Below are 24,596 nucleotides of genomic sequence, written 5' to 3' on the forward strand. Positions count from 1 at the left end.
TCAAATTGGTGACGGCGCTTTTGGTTTCACTAAGAATCCGAGATGGCTACTCTTACTTTTAGCAGGATGAGCCAGTCGGAAGTGAACAAACCTGGAGGAGACTTAGATGCGTTACCAGCCTCTGTAGAGGAGGCATTTGAAAAAAAAAAAAACAAAATTCATTTGTTTTTTAAATAGTTGGAAAGGGAAGACAGTTTATTTGATAGCAATCTGTCTATTCTTTGTGAAACATCGGCACCAACAAAGAACTGACCTCTGATCACCTCTAACGTTTAAAATTTTGCCTCCACACCTTTATCATCAATCATATACAGTGGAATCAGTTACGATACTTAAAAACCTATTACTTAACAAACCGAAGAATTACTAACTGCGTAATAGAAGGCTATAGCGGTTTGCAGTCAGCATAAAACCTAACTACCGCAAATATCACTATGACATTTTCAGTTGGAATTTTAAAACGTATTGGCACAAAATATCTTAAATATCGTATGACGGTAGACGAAAACATTTTAATACGTATTATTAATTGTGATATTACTACACTGCTAAATTGGTGTAATGCTAACGGACTTAATGAACCAGGTTTCGAGTTCTATAGGAATTAGACTAAAACCTGGATCAGTTTTTAGATAAGAAAAACGTACTTTTATACTCCTGTGTTGTATGGTGTTGATTAAAGTTTACTCCCTGGGATTGGAATTGGGCAGGCCCCTATGGGATTCATGTAGTTGCGCTTCTACCTACCTTTCTGGTTAAATATTCAACGAGATAGCGTGATACATTATTTCCCTCATCTGGTCATAGTTTGAACGAAATAATTAATTATTAAAATCACTTTCCCAGTTTAAAACCATTTGTTCCGACGCATACAACTATGAGTTTTGTAAAACTGATGGCAGTACGAGTATTTGTGTTGAAGAGGCTGTTAAATTGGTCGAATGAACCATCCGAATTTTCACAACGTCCGTGATCAACAACAATTCAATATTTCTAAAATAGCCTGAATAATTTTCATAGTTATTTAATGAAACCTTGCAAATATTTACCGTACAATAATTTACACAGACAACATCACGCATTTATCCTCGAAGGGGTTTGCAGAGGTGTGTAATGGAAGGATGGATATATATGTTGAGACGTGTTGTTAGTTTCAGGTTCTTTATTAGACTGCTCTCATTATACTAACTTATTACAATACATTACATAGGTTATATACTAAGTACACACACTACAGGTGCAACAAGGGCACCCACTTTTCGCTAAGTGTATTTCGTCCCATGTGATAGGGGGCGAGTCTATCGCCATATCGAGCACAAATTCCAGACTCCTGGCTGATACTGTGCAGAAAAACCCAAATATCACTGCCCGACCCGGTATTCGAACCCAGGACCTCGGAGCGCTGCCGTACCACGCATGCAGTACAACTTCGCCACCAAGACAGTCAACAACAATAATTCCATATACTGTATTTAAGAGTAAAAGTGAATGTCAGAGTTGAGTGCGTGTATCGTTAACCGCAAACAGTTTGACGGCGTTTGTCCTTTGGATCGCGTCGCAAATTACTTAATTGATGCGCGCAGGTTTTTGCGTGGGACGCGTGTGAATAATGAGACGATGATTACGTGCGCTGTCTTGCGGATTTATTAAGGATTGTTTTGTCATTACAGTGATTACAAATTGTTTACTGTAATGTTTAAAACATAGAGAAGCTAATTGAGTATTACGAAACGTGTTTGCTGCGATTAGTTTGAGAATCTAACACGCACGAACAATGTATAAATTTTAGAGAGACTAAAAAATCTTTTGCGTTTGGGGGGTGGTTATTGGGAAATAATGTCAATGCAATATGACAACGGTTATGGCAAAATCGAACACACAGTATTAATTTAATGTCAGACACATAAGTAACTAAACAAATTGAAGACTTTAAATCGATACACTTTTGTCTTCTTACTTATATTAGTCTATCGCTTTGATTTTACTTCACAAAAAAATGTTTTATGTTAACTTAATTCAAACTAAGCTGCTTATGGGGCTGACTGTACTTATAGTTACTGTGGTTGCCAATTGGATCAAACCATATAACTAAAATAATCAATAAGAACTATAAATCTAGTTAAATCACCTACAATTATTGCCCATATCTGTAATAATTTGTATTATGTGGCCAATAAATCCCTTTTATTCATAGTTACGCATTATCACACATCCGCAATCCATTACAAATTACTAGGTATCCATGTGACATGACGAATTATCATTCCACATACAAAATACTAACAAATTCATTAATAGTAATGAAACTACAATAAAATAATGATTTAGTATGTAGGTAGGTACATTAAGAAAAGATTTGCAACCAACATGCACAAATTAGTCGCCGAGTGCTGTGTGTTAGCAGTAAGTTTGCAGTGAGACTGCGCGAAGCTTTATTGTATAGATTTGTATTGCAGCACGTCAGTCGTGCAACAGCGGCGCTGCACGCGACTACTTTCAAAATGATAGTTGTCATCTTCCGATGATGAAATGATCTTTGCACTTTCATTTTTCTGCTCACATACTAACGCACCGCAATAATATCTGTGCTACTCAAAAATAATTCAACAGAGTTATAGTCTTGATCTAATTACAGTGCATTTGGAGTACGTTTCGTATATTTGCATTTATATTTGCGAATGTTAGCGCAACGTTATAAAACCGACATTAGCATTTGGAACGCGAACTATGAATTTTTAACTGCACATTATTTACCTAACTTGTGTGTGGGTTAGTGTACCACACGTTATTTTCATGCTTTAAGTAAAATTACTCGCAGATCTGATCAAATCCTATATTACAAGATATGTTTAAATATTAGATTTAGTTCGCAAGTCTACCCACGTGAAGTAAAATCGAGTAGAACTTATTTCAACATCAAACATTGTTGTTCTATTAAACACAAACACCGTATGCATAAAATTCTGAAGAGACAACCCTATATCAGCACTTTTATGACACGCGCGTCAACCCTAACGGAACAACACAAAGCCTGCGTACATCATCTGAACCCGGCTAGATGTTCAGAATGAACGGCCTTGGCCAGCCCTCTCCGGAGCATCCATTCATGACGACCAAATCCAACGGCGAGAAAAATAAACCATAATAGTTTCACATAAAGTTTGTTTTTATATGCATTGTGTCCAGATTATAGGGCAGCAGTACGGCACGACCAAAATTCAACTCTATATTACAATGTGAAAGTGTATATTAGCTAAGTACTATGTTAGTATTTATCATTTTCTGTAGCGGTGGCGAGTGGATTAATGATTAGGGGAGAACAGAATGGGTGCTTCGTCGTCAGAATTAGTCTCTGTTATTGCTGTGATATAGTTAGAGCTTATGTTTTATGTTGAACAATACGACTTTATGAAGGGGACCAGGCGAATGAACTCTAGGTAAATATATGATGTATAATATCTTCACTTATTTATAAAAATAACCATAGGCATATACAAAGGGTGGACTGAGTAGTCTATAGCCGCCCCAGAATTGCTCGGTGCCTACCCACAACATTATGTGGGAACCTACTACTAGGTACTATAAATATTTTAACAAAACCAAATTTAGTCTAGGGCACAAGGCCGCCGTGAAAATAACTCTGCGCTCATGAATACAACAGCATACAATAACAATTTTGGCAAAATTTAAACTTTCGAACTTAATAACTGGTGTGGCCTATTAAGTTACTATCATCTAATAGCATCAAAAAAACTATATACCGTAGATTTCACAACATTGCCTGCAAACAGCGTCGCGTGCAAAATCAAGTTATTCATAAACATTATTTAGATACCAAACCAGTAGTTGTTCACATATCAAGCGACTAATTAAAAGTGATATTTGCGAATGCGCACGGGCACAGTGAAACTCGCCACTTCGTTAATTAAGCTCTCGCGTTGCGTCGACGGTCATCACTTAATTAACCTGCGGGAGTTATAACTGACCGTACGCGAATGCATACCAAACTTTGCGGAATGCATAGAAATTTGAAAGGAATTAGTGTGTTGTTCGTTGGAACTTAGAATTAGATTCGTTTATCAAGCCGACCGTAGTGGTCACTCTCTACAGATTATATTTTACAGACTGCTGAGCGATTGCAATTAACAATTAAGGAGGTTTGATTTACGTGTATTGCGCTGAATACGCTATCAAACGTTCGCTATCAAAATTTCTTCTAGCCAAAGAAACGAATGATAAAGAAAATTGTTTCATTTTTTGCTTATAATAATAATTATATTGATGATTTATGTGCATTTCGCTGAATATAGGCTCGCTATCAAAATTTAATCGAGCCAAAGAAACAAATGAAAACGAAATTTATTCGATTGTTTCTTTATAATTATTATTGATAACAACGTTATTACAATCATAAGATAGAAATCGTGGCGCAGGATAATATACGTATGAATCAGAATCGGCCAGATAGACCTATTGAATCTATCGAGACATCAATAAAATGGTGACAAGTGAAAACAACACACCTATAATAGATGCCGCAAGATAAAAAAAAATATTGATAATTCTGTCACCTGTCATACGCGTCAATCATTTTTGAACTGCAACCAACCTGCTACCAGATTGGTAGCAATTCTGACAAGCGACCATAAAAATAAGTTAACGGTAGTGCCAACCGTCCGGGCTGCGGTAATCCGCGCTCGGCCGCAATACGCTAAATTGAATTAGGAATACCCGAGCGTGCCACGACGTCCTTACACGTCCGAGGTTGTAGTCAAGTGTCAAGTGATGTTTTCACGGTTTTAAACGTTCCACGCCGGCATTACAATTGCGATTAATCATGGACAAAGTAAAAATATAGATCCGATCAAAAGAATTTTAATTATCACACACTACTACCATCGATGAATAATTATCTATTTTGTCACCAATTGCTATCATTAAACGCATGGAGTACGATATCCGATAAACTGACTTTATTACTTTTTATAAGAGGCATTATAACGTATCAAATAATTAATAGTAAGTAAAACACGTGCAATAAATGTAAAAATGTATTTTATGTGGTCTAATCCACACACAACACACCATTATTGATAACTCGCGTACACTGGATTCGAACCGGTGTCACGCGTAGTAGGGTTGTTGAGGTGAAGCCGAGGTTAACCGATAAGCGGTTAACGACTTCACTAGGCTTACTATACAGACAGAGCTGAAAGTTCGCGCTACGGGGATATTATTGCGTGTACATAATTAACTCTCTGTTATTATTTACATGTAAGGCAATTGAACTATGATATGTTCATTCTGTTATAAGTGCAGATAAAGTCTAAACTCATTAATTGAGGTTGATTATGAACTACAGATATTATAAATTATTGCTAAACTTATAAGTAGTGTTTTGATTTTTAACTTACACATTGCAATAAAGAAATAAGAAAACTGATTTATAAGAAGACAATTAGCTTATTAAGTACAGAGATTTCAAATTTAATAATGGATGTTACTGCAATGCTAAAAATTAATAGCTAACAAATTTAGACGGCTTACAAAGAGTTAATTCAAATCCTTAGGCAAGTAGCAATTTCCGAAAAAAACTTACGCATCACGATCAACCCAATAACCCAAAAATTTACTTCCCACAGTTCCATCGCGTGCGGGCTATAGTGACCGCATGCAGGTCATCGTTACGTGCCGGCGATGTAATATGCCGTGCCGGACACACCGTCCATTAGATAATCGTTAGGAAGTAACAATGGATGCGATTCGTTACGCGCGCAATAAACGTTTGTAATATGGGCTAATGTTCGCTTCTGTTATACATTTTTATTGTGTTATGGCTGTGCGGAATTTGAGCATAATTGAAAATTGGCAATTGAGGTACTACATTTACTATTGAAGTAGCTTCTTTTGAGCATTAAGCATTTGGGGAAGCGGACGTTATTTTCTATCCCGGAAATTCTTTCACGCGGGCAAAATCGCGTGAAAAGCTAGTATACAGTATACATCTAAGCCACAAATAAGTAAATTAACTTTTTACAACACTACACACAAATTCTACCAACCGAAATTCTTTCCGAAATTCCACCCAAACTCAAAACATGAAATTTCAAAAGACAAAGCCGAACTTGCAAGTATTTTAATTGAAAGATCCTGAAGCCCACGCACTGCCGCTCGGCGCTCCCTCGAGTCCCGACACCACAGTTTATGGGCTCGATGCCCCGCCACTATAAATAGCGGGCATGCTTTATGATTCGCCTGTGAGTAAACCATGATACATTTCTGTTGCGGACACTGTATCATTGAGGTGTTAAGAATGTTTATACGAAGGTGGTAGAATGGCCATACTACACCCGATGCTAAATGAAGTAAACTGATGAGTGTCGACTGACGAGGAGTGATAACCCTTCACCAGTCAACTGACTTACATACGTGCACGACTATGAGGGGTTTCACATCTTGTGTCTTCATTAGTATAGATACAAATATCCTACCAACAGCAGGTATGTATTTGGAGATTTTAGATAGGAGGGCAAAGCCGTTGAACACACCTTTGTGCCTGATAAATCTCGAACTGTAATCTCTATGACAAATTATGCAATGTGCACTCTTATTTCAAGCTTGTCCAAGATCAATAAGGTGAAAATGTTCACAGTAATCTAACCTATTAATACATACACATAGTAAATTGTAACATCAGGTGGATTTGTAATATCAATATATAGTATCCGCCCCGTTCCAGGAATCGAAGCGCCTTATTGTAACTTAGTCCGTTAACATTACTTGTACCAGACCATAAAGGTCATTAAACGTAACGTAAGACACTTCAAATTTTAAGAACAAAGCACTTTATGGTTCAAGAATACAAGCGGTAAGTCGGGAATTAGACGGAGATTACCGATGTCGACACGAGCTTTCTCATATTACACGTTGCTTAGAGCGAATGGTTTCTTGTTATTGCCTCTTGGCAATATTATGATTTATGAATGTGCTTGTTTTGAATTTGAGGAATTTAAAGGCTTTCGAGCCTACGACAAAGCTTCTTAAATAAGGATGTAGCTAAAATATATGTCTAATATGTTCAGCAGTTTTTCATAAACTGGGATTAATTCAGAGCGGCATGGCTTAAACATGCTGGTTATATAAATGCTAATACCAAGTCCGATGTAATTATAAACCGTTTATTGAAGAATCAACAATCACATTTAATAATTTTGTAAAAATCAAAAGATCGACGTTGATTCCAAGGACACTTGACAGCTTTATTCCTACAATACCACTGATATTATCTACTTGAATGACCTATTTTACAAAAAATCATCTGTCGTCCCGAAACCGCTGCACAATACCCCCGAACAACTCATTGTTCCGAGAAAAACTCGACCTTGACCATCGTCGTGCAATTTATCGCAACGAATCGCACGTTAATACATTTTTAATCTATCCCCGGCAATCTCGCATCACGAGAAAAACTCACGACACATGTACACCCGCCGTAATCCCATTAAAATACCACGGGCCCACGCACCGCGATCACGACGGCGAGCGAATCTGAAGGTTATTGTCAAACGTGTAGGTCCATTTTGGGACGTTGACATCCCATGGAACAGGTCCACGGTCAGACCATAACAGATATTAACAGGTAACGTTGCAAGAACTATTAGACGCAAGTTGTTTTGATAGTACGAAAGGCCTTGGTTGACATCCTTAATGAAAGTCACCAGTCGAGACCAGTATTTTATGTGTTGCCAGAGTTGATAATGTCCGTTCATTTGCATAAATATATCGCGTAGTGAGCATTTAACGGCAATATTCTCATGTGTACATGTTTAATATGAGGTGTAATGGAGACGGCTTGATGCTTTCGGATAATTCTAGCACACGATTGTAGGAGATTAAGCGGAGATGTTATCCCATGATGTCGTGTGATGGTTAGTTACTTTCAAACATAAATAACATGGATAAATGAAGTTTTCCATGAGGCGTTTGCTCGTTAAAGCTAACGTTAAAAGGCAAGCAATTTAGGATAACTTCAATATGGCGATTTAAATAATTCCGATATTTATAAAAATATAAGATAAATAATTGCATTCAACTTATTTATTCCTATTAAATAAAATATCTAATCAAATGCAGCCTAACCTACGACATCAATCAGATACCTTAAACAAATATCGTTATTACACCGACATAACAACTTAATAATGTCTCTTAAATGGCGAACAGTAAATTTATAACAAGATACACAATTAACCCTAGTTACTTACTTATTTGGAGTTACAGTACAATACTAATGGCACTGGTCGTTTGCTAAACCCTGCTAAACTCTACTATCCGTTGTAACAATTTGCACCGTTATTCAGATTTACTGTTAACGGTTAACAGGCAAACCTAATCGCGAATTTTAGAGCGGCATTAACTCGGTAATGTCTGGAAATATATACTCAACTTTATGGTACTTCATTTTTATTTCTCTCGAGGATTTCGCGTATTCTCTCTCAGTAGAAGAGGAGACTGAGGCCCAGCAGTGGCACAATATATAATACAGAACTGATATTATACGTAAATAATGTCTGGAAATTTATACTTAACTCTATAGTACTTCATTTTTATTTGTTTCGACGATCTCGCGTATTTTTCATTCATTAAAGTCCATTATGATAAGATCTAGAAGTTATTTTAATGGTTTGATATTATTTTGATTCTGGAAAAATATTGATTGACAGTCGTTTTTAATGAATGATCCCAATCTCAATCTTCAATCCGATTCCGAGAATGAACCAATAAAAACCGAGTCATTTATAAGCACGTCAAAAAAACTGTTCTGATTGGTAAATTTTTCAGAGCGATCGGACAACGATATTGGGATCGTTTATTGAAAATAGTGGTTAGTCATTTAGGCAACATAACTTTTCTTTTTGACTGTCGATTGTCTGAGCGATTATTCAAAGAATATCCAAGTCAATGTACAAAATATTATACTCAAGTTATAACCCACTGGCGACAGGCCACTATAGAATTTGTGAGGTCCAGTGATGCACAAAAATATCACTCGGTCGATAACTAATCCTGGTAATGAATTCTAAACCAAGTCAGTTTAACTTGACGTATTCCGACGACAAATCAAAAGTTGCATTAGTTTTAGTTATATTTTGCGGAGACTTGTTTGTATTGACGAGAAATGGTTTGGGAAAATTCACTAGCTTGAAGTTTGAGAGTTCGAGTGGTTTTGGCATGGATTGACGTTGGATAATTCGTTTTGAACCGAATAGTGCTAAACAATTGTATTTATAGACTACATACAGAAGATACTAAAACAATTTCGTGCTACGTTCAGCAAATACAAATAAAATTATGCATCGACCCCAAAGGTGTTCTATTGTCCATAATATAAACTATTGGTGTTAGGTAGTAAATTGTAATTGGCATTTAATACGAGGTGTAATACTTATAATTTATGTTCATAAACTTACATAATTGGATTTCCCCGTTGCACTAAAATATATAATTAATCATGACATATTTACACTCCTTTCAAACAATACAATAATTAATCAAATTGTTTAATGGAAACACAGTACATACAGCAGTCACGGTACATAAAACAAAAATAACCACTCTTATATGTACTAGAAACTTCTGGCCAAACAGTTGTCAACCCCGTGCTCTATCAATGCACAACGAAAAACAAATGCCAAAAATTCCCAGATTAACCAACCGTCCGCGATTATCATAATTAGAAAATCGAAACTGTTCACGTCACTAATTAACGAATCCGGACATGTCGGAGGCGAAATCGCGTGCTCACCCGGACATGGCAAGGTTCGTTGCCGAAACCGCCGGACGAGCCGCGGCCGGTCGATCCGGAGCGGTTCAATTTCCAAACGTTTCCGCACATTCCGGGATATGTGTTGCAAGCGCGTGCGGTGGAGCGCGCTTCCACGGACATTTGCATGGGCCGCACTCAACAATATTGCGAAATAGCACCGATTCGAGCGAGGCTCGTGTTACGTACGGCAACACGTACTAAGCGCCGGTTCGCGTGATAAGTCGAATGCTCCACGTGAAATTATTATTATGTGAGACGGCTATCGTAATACAGCCCTGGGAATGGGTACTTAGCATTTATATATTGAAATTATTATCTTTATCTTTAATAGTCCATGATACGTTGTACACAGTACAAACTACAGTAGGATCCATAAATTGGTTTACTTGTATGTAATTTTTTTTATATTCATAAACATATAAGCCTTAATACAAATAAAACCCTCACTAGTACTTAACAAATTATTAACGATTTTCCACAAGCAGGGTAGAAACAACACAAACTCTAAAACAACGAAACTAAACCGGCGTTATACAATCAAGCCATTCAACTTAACTAGATCAGCTGAAACAATTTAAGAAGCGGGAAAACAGTTGATCTTGTTTCCAACAAAGCGGGGAAACAGGAACAATGTGATTAAGCCGGCAACTCTGGTAAGCCACAAAGATTCGCTGCCCGCCGCGCTGGAGCCAGAAAGGGCTGGGAGAATTCAATTACTCCGACCGTCTTATGTTGGCTAGTTGTATTTCAACAATTATATGGGATGGGATATCACTCAATACTCTGATTTCACAGAAGCCGAAGAAGATGAACTGCTGCAAAGGACTGCCGCAATGTCACGCAAATATGCTTCCCATCGTTGCATGGGTATAATAGTTGTTAGATAAGAAGGAATATATTCCTTATATACATTACAATATATTGTAAAGTGAATGAAGAGTGCTATTATCGGAAACTCGCAAACTTGATGACGAGAGCTGCACAGTAGGTTCAAATGGTTCTAGTAGTTTACCACAATTTTTAGACAATCGTATTTGTCATCACTGCTCATCTAATCTAGTTAAATAGCAACATAAAAACATTACAAGTATTAAACACGAACATTCGCAAAACCCTAATTACGCGCGCTAATGTACCGAACGAAGTCAGGTACGACGGACGATCTCTGGCGGAATTTCCCGAACCTAATTCATCGGCAACCTGTTCCATCGAGCATGAATCATGTTGTTTTTTGTGTGCCGGCATTGTTGTGCGACTGAAGATGCAGACATGACGGTAATTAGGAGACACGCTTCGTCAGAGTTGGTTTGGTACTTTATGTTACAGAATTTAGGGTTTGATTATTGTACTACAAAAATTACGGTTAAAATTCAATCCAAAATTATGATTATCTGTCATACATAAAAATATATTCATTCAAATTTTCCACTATCCATATTACGATTCAAATTTCGACCAATGAACGATGGTATCACTGACTGACGTGATTAATTTTCGTTTAAGCTAAAATTTCTTTCCTAAACTATCTAAAATTGTCAATAGGGTATAGAACACGGTAATTTTATGAAACTCATACATTATATCCTTTATGAACCAAAATTTATTTTCAATAAACGACATACAAACTGGAAGGTAAAGCACGATATTCTCCACTACAAGTTTGATATTAAGACCATAAATATTTATTTTGGTCAGAGCGGACCGAACTGCTAAGGTGGCTCGACGAGTGACGCATAAAGGTCGTGTAAGGACAACGGGCTACTGTCACATTTTTTGTATCAACATACAAAATTCAATAGTAATACATTTAACCTGTATTCAGATAGGAAAAAACGTAGGCGTCAATAAATATATATATCAGTTATTGGTTTAACTAAGATTTCTTTACAAATAAATGCATTAATTTAAAGGTTATTTACTTACATTTCAGTCTTTCCTTCCGTGATTGTACAAATTTCAGTAATTCTTTTAAATTTGTTTAATAAAAAAAATGTATACGAGTAACGAGGACATTAAAGAATGATAACCTAAAAACTGGGTCCACAGAAAAATAACGGAAACTGTACATTTGTCAAGCAACTTCCAGCCGGGGATATTCGTCGACATGCGTCCGACATTATGATGAATGAGCATAAAGAATTAATAACTTCTCCCGGATTCATCGTGATACTTCGCCATTACGTGTTCATACCGAAGTGGTGCCATAAAACGGGGCGAACTAATGGATTCCTGCAATTTGGATGGCGAGTAACGATTTTCAAGTTTGATATCAATGGTAATAGGAATGGCAAATGCTGGTCCGTGTTTAGGAGTTTGCAAAGGGCCGGCAGGGAGAGGCTTTATGAGATGGATGATGATTATAATATAAAAAATGACCTAATTATTTTCACGAATTGTGCCGCAGAGGGCCAATGGTATGTTTAAACTATCAAGGAACATAATATTTAAAACACACTGACACTTGTATCCAATTGTTTCCTATAGAAATAGGTAACACAATATAATATAATATAATATAACACAGACCACAATACACTTGGTAAAGAAAAAGTGATAAATGGCACACACGAAGACAATAGACTGGCAATGATTAGAACAATACGTAAACGGGCTAATAAGATACAATAGTTATCAAAACTCAAATGAATCGACATAATGCGATGTTAAAAACTGTGTCAGGCGGCGCGTTCGGTGTCCTTGCGTGAATCATTAGCTTTTTAATATCCACTTTGTAATGATAATAAAATCGCGACCGATCGCCCGACGCGAAGCCGGTTCACTTTTGCGACGTTGCTTAATTTCACGATTTGGTACGTCTGTATACGTTTGCAATCCTTCTAAGTTTTGGAATTGTATATCAAGAAATGGGTTTTGTGATTTTATTGTTTAATAAATTTAATAAACACACAGCACAATTCTATTATTATAATTAATTACAATAGTTTTGAATTCCATTTATCCCGAACCGCATGTACATTCTAATATTTCAGACAAGATTTTCCTTGGACGAATTCTACTGCTTTCCACAAACCATTACCCACCGCCGCGCTGTGGGTAAGCCCCAGTCCACTTTTACAATGGTGCACGATAATAAGCCGCGTGGGCGTAATCGTTGTAAAATACACACCGGTTTGTGCCGTTACCACTTTTTGCAAGTCACCTGACAGATATTACCGATACCAGAGAAATTCAAACACAATATTAGACTTTACAATCGAATGATAAACTAGCGTAGTGTGATTCCAAGAATTACTGTGACGGGAATGTTAACTGAAATAAAAGTTATATTAAAGGTACTAGAATATGGAAATTAGGGTAGAATAATATTTAAACAAAGATTATAACTAATACAAGCAATGCTAGAAGTAAATCTGTTTATTAAACACAGAAGGCCTTTTATCTTCGTTTTTCTTGCTACGAGATCATCATCAGATTTTACCAACAACGTGCAATAAACACCATATTTTAAATGTTTTTGGAGTGCCTAATTACCACTAGCAAGAATCAATTTGTAAATTATAAATAATATAGCATAAAAGTCATATATTTTTTCCCATTAAAATGTTTTACATAATATGACAGGAAACCGCTTGGTATCCATAATTTCGTGGTCAGTGTCGAGGTTACACGAACAGTAACCCCTTTTAATACAGTAAGTGGTTTCAACTCAATTAAATCGACTGTATAGATGTACATAATTATAAGCAAGTCAATAGACGCTGTCGAATACCGCAAATTATAGAACATGGGCTTAGTAATTGTTGACGTAGTTAATCTGTACTAAAATTTCAGATAAGGAGTAGCCAGAATTATAAAATGAGTATCTCTTTGTGACCCATAGATTCAATCACTAACGGTTGTATTGAAATAGTAAGTCCATAAGACGATTAATGGATTTGCTGATCAGAAGCCACCAACGCAAAACATCTGAATCTAGTAACTTTGAACGTATTGTAAATTTTAATAAACTTAAACGGAGTGTCTGCCCAAGACCCATTAAAAAATTCTTGCTTTTTACTTTATAACACTATGTAAATTGATTTACTATACTCTAGTTTCGAAGTACAAGACTAAGGGCACTTCACTAATAGCGGTAGTGCAATATAACAAAGCGTGCATCGTTTACTAGCACTCTGCGACATGAAGCACTTGTCGGAGAATTTAGTCTGCACATCACGGATAAACACTTGTAACGTAGGACAAAGGTAACCACGTTCTAGGTTTGCACGAATACTTATCTTGAAGATTTTAGTCTTCGCCTAAATGTTTCGAACGTGAGAATATTAAGAACCTAGGTTATAAGATAAAATTTAAACATTAGGTAACGGACTGATATTTTATTATCACGCTAAATTCAAATATAAATCTAAAGATGATAAACTTTATTACTGTTTGTATTTTATGAAACTAAATGTCGCGACCAGAATGTAATGCGTCTGTGGGTAAGAACAGGCCACTCTTAAACAACACCCAGAACTTTGAAATACAATTTTGTGGATTGAACGGCATCCCTCATCGTAAGACATTAAATATTACTATCATAATCCCCAGCAGTACTGGTGAAACTGTAATATCTTTCAAAACAGAACATAATAATGCATTACTAGACGGCAGAAAAAAACAATCGTGTGATAAACACGAGATGACTATAATAAAGTTAATAAAACATAGCGAAATATATTTCCGGAATGCCATTACAGCTAAATAAACATACGTTTGTTTCATACCAATGGGCAGCAACTATTCATATAAAACGGGTTTTACAACATCATTATACGAACTCAGAATGGGCCCTATATATTTATTTCACTGCTATTAAGTTTTTACTAGTGTTATTTACAATACAAACCAGTTGGTCGCTTTTTCTTTGCTGTTAAGCTTTGAAGGCCTAAAGCATCGTATGAAAAAAAAAGCTTATTTTATTGACGTTTTCATTAAATAAAATTTTAACCACCTCTCAAAAATATGAATATATTATCTTACGTATATTATAACAGCATGCAAATTTGTGCAAATGTTTGGATCTTTAGGTGTTTGGATAGTTGTTAAAAATTTAGTAAAACGAAGAAAGAGATAAACGGATTTGGATAAAGTTTGGCACACAATCCTACAATCAGCAATTTTTCTTGCTATATACTATAAAATTCCCCAGCACCTTTCAACCTACACATCACAATTCACAATCTCAGTGCGGGTGCCGCGCGCCAAGCTCAGCAGCCCGACAAGTGACAGGCATCGGCGACCTTGTCGGCGCACCGGGCCGCTCGCAAATCTAAACGTTATACAATTTACAGATTCCGTTAATGTGTTCCTTTTAATCAGTGTATATACAAAGATAAAAGATATGAAATCATTGAAAAAAGAAATTTTCTTATCTGGAATGAACATGGTGACGTTCATGACGCTCCTACTGCGATTTTGCCATAAGTTAAAGAAACTTATAAGAAGTGAGAAGAGAACAGATGAAATTTTTATACTGCTAAAATCCCAACATATCTTTAGCTTTGCTATTTTCACGTAAAAATTAAAAACGGGTAATTGTACTAGTACGCTATAATCTATCAACAAAACAACCACTGTAACAATAATTATTGATAAAAAAATCCTATACCAGTGAGTCATAGTGGCTTATTAACCAAGTGTCGCTATGCCGAGTGCAAGTGTTACACAAACAAATGTACAATACATTAATCAGCGAGAGATTAATGACGCTGCGGAGGTCCCGGGAGCTTCGGTTTAATCGGCTGGATTATGTGGTGGACCAATTGGACGGGAAAGGGTTGCGGGGCGAGTAGCTCGTAATTGACAATGCGGTGAATCGTGAACTCTGCCTGTTTGGTTACATTAGCATTTAAATTGTATTCATTCTAGTTTCTGAATAGGGTTGCCAGATTTTTTTTCAGCCTATAAGGGCATACAAATGCCTAAATGGGTAAAAAATACGGGGCTTCAGTTTTTTACCCGGGACAAATATATAAAATTATGAAATATATGTAAATTTTAAGTATTTTAAAATGTCACAAAATTATTTTGTGACATTAAATTTTTTTATTATATTTTTTCGAATATCGAGTCAGTAAAACAGAGTCGTATTGATATGTATGCGAAAATGCGAACGTTACTTGCATGAGTTCTTGTCAATCTTAGATCGATTGATTTACGGGACAGTCTATCCCGTCTGGACATTTCAAAATGTGCCTAAAATACGGGACATCTTGCAACGCTATTTCTGAACCATCGAAATTGTTTGATGAATACTATAAATTCGTATCGCAAAATACTATAATATAGGAAATATATGATTATGGATATCCTTTTGATAGTTCGCAAGTCGCACGTCGAAGTTAGTAACGTGAATAGGAACTAGTACATACACTGAACGTTTTAGAATGGACAACATAACCATATCTCCCAACGAACTTACTCAAACTTAGAATAGTAAGTAAGACCACTGAATCCTAACAAGCAAGCAACGTACAGCTGAAATGTTGTTTAATAACGACAAAATCCTCACAGTTTAGTCTTATTAAACCATGAACAATATAGAATCATATCAGAGAGTAGGAATCTACGTTTTTTGCAGGAAAAGATCCCGTGCCGATCCGTGAAGCTGAGCTGGTAATGGGGATCACTCGCCAAATTCCTGCAATGGCATACTGACTAATACCCTTTCGATATCTCCTTCTTGATGCCGAGTGATGACTATACGAGGTATTGCAAATGTATAATAATACTCGCGTTTATTATCGGACTCATAAACCGCTCAAAAGTTGAGAATTTTCATCAATCAGGTAAAGCCAACAAGTGCTTCAAATTACAATACAACAATTATGAATTATTTCAACATGAAAACAGTTTCAGGCAAAGAATTATTTCGGTTCACGCACAAGTAAATACTGAACGATCGATACCAATCCTGTATAGGTATTTAATATTTGTGTGACATGAGTACGAATTTAATTAAACATGTTCTGCTCTAGTTAATTTGAACTCCGGTATTTCGAATTCAGGGTAATATTTGCGACCGCAGGATACAAATGTGTGGAATATTCAATAATACCACGCATACATGATAGAATTATAATTAACAACGATTCTATGTGGATTTAACTCTCAATAGTACAACTGGTGAATTGGGTACAAATATTTATATGGATTAAAAGATTTATAAAAAGAAATCTAATCAACAAATTATCTGTATCGACCTAATTTTTAATATACAATACCAAAAAGATAGTAAACGTTGACGCCTTTTGAGGACAGATGACCAAGAAGCTTGGCTATCTATTTATCTATCGTAATGGAATATCATACGCTCATCAATGACGTAGATACTTAAATGTTAAATCTAAAATTCGCATCACCATCAGCGCATTAATTAGCACATCGTAATTAGATGCTTATTAATATCGCCACCGGAGTTATTTGCCGAGGTATTCTGAATATTTAAACATTATTATAGAAATATTGCAATATCAGCAAACATCACGAAACCGATAACCTTGTAACTGTTCTGGTGTTAATAACAAACAGCGCACGTTTCATAATGCTAACCAGCTCTGTGCTATGGCTGTTGGTGAAATTACTCGTATTTTAAACTTGCTTTATGGTAGAGGAGCAAAGGAGTAAAAAATCCTATTGTTAAGTGATCACCAGTACCAATAAAACTTTGTGACATAATTAGTTTGCTGATAGATTTAAGGTCTCTTAAACGTCCAATCATAACATGATGCGTCTGACACTAACTTTGACTAGTTTTCTGTAAGCCAGACATTTTCTGAATGACCCAAACAACAACCCAAAAAAATTGTCATACCAAAAGGTATTTCCTATTATGTCCGAAATTTAAGACCCTCGCCCGGGCAGACGGCCTTGAGCATCCGTTCCATACGTTTTCGGCGCACGAGTTATAGCGGGAATATAGAGATTTGCGAATAATTTACTTAAATTATCCATATTTGGTCACATTGAACATTTTAGTCTACTAAAATATTCCTTATTAAATTGGCTATTTAATAGTGTGGGTTGCTATTTAAATATATGTGTATTTTAGGAGTTGCACGGAATCAACAATTTTAGTATCATTTGTATTGTGAAATTAATGACCCCATATCCACATTATAAGAAAATTTAAACCACCAAAGATAACATATTATAGACATACGATGTTTAATTTTTTATCTATATATTTTATAAATTTCGAAGTTTCTAAAAATACAGCTAGCGCGCTGTTTAGCTGAGGGAGCACCTAAACAAGGCGTCAGTGTCTTGCCGTATTGTTCATAGATTTTTCCCATGAGGAAAAAAAAGGATCAAAAATTCCTTCGTCCCTCATACAACATCGCACGCTGATTACAATTAAAGCAATTATAAAATGACTGACATGTGCCGTGGCCTGGTGTAACGGGACCGCAAATTACTAATTCACCTTGCTCCAATACGTGTACCGGTGATTCATTTGTTTGGTAGGCAAATTATTTCTTGGTTGCGTTTGCTCTAACCAATTGAAGACGGTATGTAATTGCATCTAAAATGTCGTATGTATGAATAATAAGTATCACACGATGATGTCAATATTGTTTATTATGAGTGTATTTTTAGCATTTAAATATTATAAATGTATGATGTTATTGTAATTTATCTATATAAATATAATTCCTCAATGTTACTGGTCTTTAATTAATTTAAAATAAGAGATTCGCAACTCATTGTATTGTCTGCTAATAATCCACAACTTTAAACTTCACTCTAAAATTATTTGTGAATGGCGCGCAATTATGCGAGATTTGAAAGAATACCTTTGTTTGTCTACTGGTTATTCGCCTTTCCACACCGAAATAGCTATATATATATACATGTAATAATAATTGTACCAAAAACCTATAAATTTTATTACAGTTAATTAAATTATCAATTCAAATAATAAACACAAGGCCACAGAGGGACATTGAATATAAATAGACCATGATTGATATTAAAAAAAAACCATTAACACTTGACAAACGCCTCTAACACCAGTAGCATAAGGACATGACTTCAGATTACTAATGTCTGTTGAGTTGATGATCTGAATTGTTACCAAATTAAAATTCCATTAATATTATGAATGCGAAGTTTGTCCAGATGTTTGGATAGATATTTAGAGTTTAAATGCATAAATGGATATACATCAAAATTTGTCACACAGACAGAGAAAGTAGGTAGTGAATGAAAAAAATATAGGTTACTCCCTGAAGAATTACTATCGGAATTTAATTTCAATTAATAATTTTCACACAGACGACGCCGCAATGTTAAGCTAGTGATTACGAAAGCTTAGCTCTATACGCAGATTTGATCGTAAAATTATTTTATCGGAATTCATTTAAATGAATTAAACATTAGGCAACTAACATTTTTACGAGATTTGCAACTTGTTTTATTCATACAGATTCTTTTACAAACCAACAAAAGGTTATACGTGTAGTATCCGTATTATGCGAGAAAGTAAACTCGCATTAAAGTTTAAAAACTGTTTAGTCCCAAATTGGCCGAAACGAGGCAATAACACACTTCCGCCAGCTTAAAGTACGAACATTGTGAAATGTTCCTCAAAGTAGGTAAATTTTTTATTCACCCATAAATAATAATGAGCACTCTACCTCGCAACTGGGTTATAGAGGAAAAGATAAAAACTTTTGGAGTTGTAAAATGATTATCATAAACATGGCCGGGCGCCAAGTAGGTGGCTATGAGATGGGCAAATTTGCCTTATGAATGGTAAACTTATAGTTGGATATTGGAAACCGCGGCAGTAGGATTTAGGGGTAATAATCGCTTGACTTATATTATATCCAATATAAATTTATAATTAATAATTCAGGATAACAGGAAGGAGTAGAATATGCGTAAATGATTTAAATATGTGAGGCAGACGCAGCGAATAACTGCAAAAGGTAACATGTGGTTTTTAGATTAAAACAAAAAGATTATAGCGAATTTTTAACAACGTAAATTGAATATTAGAAACAATATATTTGAGCACTGATTCGTAAGAGGGATCCCTAATTTCATATACCGTTCATACATCATAAGATTGCAACGACGCAACATCAAATAAGGTCAAAATACCACTCTGGTTTTGTGGATCGGGGCTAGAATGGCGCGGCTAGAAACGGGCATGTCTGTTATATCTCCCACAATACCTTATATTAATTTATTCGGCGGGTAGATAATAAAACGTAGTTAAACATAAAAATAAGGAAGTTAAACAGATGTAAATACAAGATGAGACGCGACCTTGCGAGTCGCAAGTAAATGATGTCACGATGAACGCACACTTGTTACATGCCATGAAGACGTTACTGTGACTTACATTACTTGCACACGGATAATTATAATTATATCGCACTTACATGAGACGGTAAACAAATGGAAACATGGGCAATATGTGTTACGAACAGTAAACAAAAATAAAGCCATGTATTAAACTTATAGGCGTGAGACGTGAGGGTCTGAGTACGATTTCTGTATTGAGCACAATAAATTAGTAATAATGGTTTTTCGCATTACCTTTGCAGTCCCAGTATGATGATATTAAAGCGACGACGTGCCATAAAAGCCAAAACCTCCGTAGAAATTGCATGTTGCGTTTGCTTTTACCAGAAACTTAATATTATAACCGCAAAACGTGATCTTTTCATATGACGCGTATCCGACTATCAAACTTACGATGCGAAGTTGGACACGTTTTATTTTGAATGGCCCTTTGCTTTCAGATTATTTAGGCATTTTCCTTTTACTGGATAAAATGAAATACGTAACAGGCTCTTTAGACGTATACGGCTTTATAAGGTAATACAAATAAATACTTCTTGTCAATAATAAAAAGAATCATTGTATGGACTTTAGCTCTCAATTTCTTATGGTTAGGTTGAAGTAAGTAACAAGGTATTGTAACATCTTATTTTATTGCTTTAGAGTCTAATGGTGAAGACATAAGAAAGAATCGGAACGACATGACACAACAAGGAACGTCGTAAATAAATCGCAATTACAATCACCCACATACCGCTGTGACAAAACAACTGACAATTGGATAACACACTACTGTTTATAATGCTAATCTCGTAAAAACTACGAGACGCGGTGTTATTTATGTGGTACTTGGAAATTGTGATTTCCTTTGCTGACAATGTTTTATGTTTATTTCATTTGATTGTGAAACTTTTTAGAATTTGTACACTTTTATTAAACATAAAATAAAATATGTTTTCGCCTTTGTCTCGTAAGGGTTAGAAAGAAACGCAGTTACTATGCATTGGTTATAAGCTCCCATGTTGAATTTTATGCCAAACTTATAACCATTTTTGTCATTAATTTGAATAAAACACTTATATACATAATTTTAAGAGTTATCTTGAGTACATTTAACATTATAATGATTTCCTTTACGTGCAAGGGCGCCATAAAATTAACCGCGCGGCTAAAACGTCACATTAGTGCTAAATGCATAAGAATTGCCACAACCCAAACAGAACAAGTGAAAGACCTAACAGGGCATTCAATTTGCGTTCAAGTGCCGTGCGGCTGCAGCGCGGCAGTCGCGCATGTATTTTTTATATGGATTTACCTTGGCACGCGAGTGCAGCGCTGCTGCTGCGCGGTTAATTTGAATGCGCCCTAATAATTGAAATGTAAAGAGACTACAATACTACATATCGCACTCTAAATATAATAATGACCTATTTCAAAATTTTAAAATGGGTCATTATTTTATTAAGAGTGTGATATATAACTGTGTGGTATTTATCCACATAGTGATTTGAATATTTGTTATCTTCTTGTGGGTTGGTTTTTCATAATGATAGGTTTGTTATTATTATTCAAACTTTTCCTTATGTCTCGAGAATAATTGTTTTAACCTTTTCTATATAAATAGGGTCAAAAATAGGTCAATGAACTGTTGATTATTAATTTAGTGTCACTTTTAAACAGCAGTAATTATGTGTAACAGTAATTGGGTAACACAGTTTCTTTTATCTACTTTATGGTTTTTTAATGAGAAAGTCAATTGACGTCCAATTACAGATAACAAAAAGAAACAGTTAAAATCAAAATATATCAAAAGTGATAATATATTACCATTTATTTAGGCTGGATATGATTTACATTAAACCCAATTAATTATCTTGTCAATGTAGTTAAAATAGAAAATTAATTATACTTATTACAATTAACTTTTAGGCTTATCATGAAAATTTTCAAATATAACATCACACATTCTTTTTAATTATAGGTTTTCATATAGTAACATACACGTTGATGTTTATATTAAAGTTAGCTTTAAACAAATTTTGGTTATTCCTAGGGATGGGCGATTGGTAATAAAGTATATGTTAAAACTAGCTTTTGCTCACAGCTCTGCCTGTGTGAAAATGTTTTTCTGGAATAAAGTTTTTCAGGGTAATGGTACTGCTACATATTTTACTACTGTGGAAAGTAGCCTATGTCCTTCCCAGGATCCTAAATTATTTCCATACCAAATTTCATTAAAATCCATTGAGTAGTTTGGAATTTATTGCATTGAAGCAAACATGACAGATGTGGCAATGGTCTTAATATTTATATAATATGTAACGTTTTATAATATGTAAGGATATTTTAAAAAGTAATGCCTCATAAACCTTAACTGGGTTTTCACAGAGATAAGTGTCATAAAGCATAATATATTCCATATTAATTATGTAAAGTGGATTATAATAAGTTGTGTATATTATATTGTTAATAAACCACATACCCTCAAATAAAACTAAATCCTAGGTAGGAGGCGACTCTCTGTACATAATTCTAATTAGTCTGAGGGTTTTGTACACTAGTATGTTAACTTTGTTTAAGTTTATATAGTTTTACAAAAGTTAGATTATATAACAGTATTGATATATGTGTTTTTTTATATCAACTGTGTAATTATTGTAATATTTGCTATATAATAATGTTCATCTTGTGTTAAGATACTGTCTCACTGCTGAGTGTGGGTTTCCTCTACTACTGAGAGTTTTAAGATCTTAGTCCACTACGCTGGGCTAGTGCGGGTTCCCAGACTTCACATACATTTGAAATTATTATACATGTTACACTATATGACCTAATATGTGTACAATTTACAGATTTAGAGTAACAATATTCAAGGTATGAGAAAATTTATAGTAAAAAATGAGGCATTGATAAAAAAAATAAGTTTGTAAAGGTATTTGAATTATTTATAAGTATTATAAGACATTTCAAAGTGGATATATATTTGTTAATATTTGAGTATTTCTTACCATGTGTATGGAATAGAAATTTAATGTCATTTTGCAACTATCCAATAAAAAGTAAATTAATACATGCATCATATATACCTACAAATTTTTTTAGATTTAAATTTTATAAACTAATTAATTCCTCTGTAATTTATACATATTTGTATTTAACTTATGTATTTATATACCAAAATTTATTATACATATGATGACAATATAAGGTAAACGTAATTCATTGTAATAACATAGTCCAAAGCAAAAACCTATGCTTCATGAGGAACAGAATTGACATGGTTGTGACAATGCTCTACTATAATATTTAGATGTAATGCACTCATAATATAGACATAAATTGTTTACTGTATAACATAGGTGCCAGTTTCAAATGATTAGCATGATATCGTAAGATTTATACTGTCGCACGAAATGGTGTGCGTTGCGAGTAATGTGTAATGAGTACATAAACACCTCTCACTGCGATTTCTCAATTTATAACAAAGTTTTCAAAAGGAAATAGAGCATGAAACATTCCGATTCTACACTTGCCATTTTATATCAAAATTTCGACTTTATCATTGTTATATTCGTACAATATGGAAGTTCAACGTATGAATTTGATGTTGCACAATTTCCTTAGGTACAGAATCTTATCAGAAATCTGTACAATCAAGTGTGAGCTGCCGTTATCTCCCGGTCGCTCGGTCACCATCACGCTTCAAGCGTTCGTGGCATCACTTCCCCGTATAGAACTCAAAAATTATATGACACTGGGGCAACAAAACTTACCTTAAGTCCACAACAATTAAATAAACAGCTAAGCAGTAATCCAATATATATTTAATTTCCACTGATCTAATTACAATGACACAACAAACATTCTTTACCGAACAACACTGACAATTTAGTCGCAATTGGTTACACAAATTCACACAGTAGTGTTACGAAATACGATAGAAACACTTTATAACACCGAATTATGAGAAACTTGGTTTATTTCAACACAAAAATTCGGCAACGGTCGTCATAAAACCATTCAACTCGAAACATCGGCCATCACTGAAAATGTTGCCATAGTATGAAAGTCACGTTATTTCCCACTTCTTACCTCACGTGTGTTAATGTTGCCAATATATTATTAAAAAATGCTTGAATACAAATAAATTATAATTTTAAAATTGTGTATTTATAATCAATGGGGAATTACTACCGTATAAAATTTGACCAATCACAGACTCTTTCAATTTTTATCATCGCGATTGGTATAGGTAGTTTTATTTAATACCTTTGCTTTTGTTTATCTCGTTTTGAATATATTGATAGGATTTGTAAACATTTAAAGTATGAACGATGCATTGGTAAGATGTCCATATTGACTAAAATATAGTACAGTTCGAATAGGAAAGATATAGTATACCCTTTGAAAATCGCTTTTTCAAATTATCTTTTGGGGTATCGTTGGTGTGATAAATCGTGAGTACATTTTATCT

The 24,596-nt window shown here is 34.9% G+C and overlaps 1 protein-coding gene across 1 annotated transcript in view; it reads right to left on the minus strand.

The window, feature by feature from the left end:
- Positions 1 to 24,184, minus strand: part of LOC115444425 (protein kinase C and casein kinase substrate in neurons protein 1) — a 113,706-nt gene extending 89,522 nt beyond the window's left edge. Inside the window, exon 1 of the mRNA XM_037447591.1 lies at positions 23,896 to 24,184. The gene's annotated coding sequence lies outside the window, so the exon portion shown is untranslated. The remainder of the gene's footprint in view (positions 1 to 23,895) is intronic.
- Positions 24,185 to 24,596: the final 412 nt, after the last annotated feature.

The sequence above is a fragment of the Manduca sexta genome, chromosome 7 (assembly GCF_014839805.1).
Source record: "Manduca sexta isolate Smith_Timp_Sample1 chromosome 7, JHU_Msex_v1.0, whole genome shotgun sequence".
In the NCBI taxonomy this organism is placed as follows: domain Eukaryota; kingdom Metazoa; phylum Arthropoda; class Insecta; order Lepidoptera; family Sphingidae; genus Manduca; species Manduca sexta.